This window comes from Triticum aestivum, chromosome 3A (assembly GCF_018294505.1).
Source record: "Triticum aestivum cultivar Chinese Spring chromosome 3A, IWGSC CS RefSeq v2.1, whole genome shotgun sequence".
Classification (NCBI taxonomy): domain Eukaryota; kingdom Viridiplantae; phylum Streptophyta; class Magnoliopsida; order Poales; family Poaceae; genus Triticum; species Triticum aestivum.
Window position 1 is genome coordinate 725972027 of NC_057800.1, and position 712 is coordinate 725972738.

Sequence of the window (712 nt, forward strand, 5' to 3'; positions counted from 1 at the left end):
TGAACATTTTTAGACCATTTGAAAACTATGTTTGTGAGATACAAGATCATATGTTTTATGAATGGAACAATTCTGACAAGCTACACGGATATATTTAGAAAACTTAATTTCACATACTCCCTCCAATCTATATGAATTGTTTTTTTTTGGGGTGGGGGTGGGGGGGGGGGGATTTCATTACTCAAGGAGGCCTCTCAACCTTACCCAAGTTTACAAGAAAGTCCGGCCCTCCTGCGAACCAGACTGCCGTGCGGGGTACTCCGACCATACGTAGCGTTGTTCTGTCAACGGCTACACTGCGCAAATGCAACCTCTCTAGCCTCAAGGGCTGCTAGACTGCTAATCTCTTCAACTAGAGACCGGTGCTGCGATCTATCTGTCGTGGGTGCTTTGACCATCGCCGCAGCCTCCGCACTATCCATCTCAACAATGATAGGCATCGTCGTCCTGCGTAAGGCAAGGTCCAGGCCTTCTCTACACGTCGAGAGCTCTGCCTCCAACACACTCTCACATGAGCGAATTTCTCTGCATGTGCTATAGATGATATCCCCTCCATCATCTCGAAGGATCATACCTCCTCCCGCTGCTCCTGTGGCTGCAACAAAGCTGCCGTCTGTGTTTAGTTTGGCCCAGCCCGGACTAGGGGGGCCCAACTCGGCCGCGCCGTCGCTATCCTGCAGGGCTGCGCGCGCGGTGGGCCATCGCAAACCAC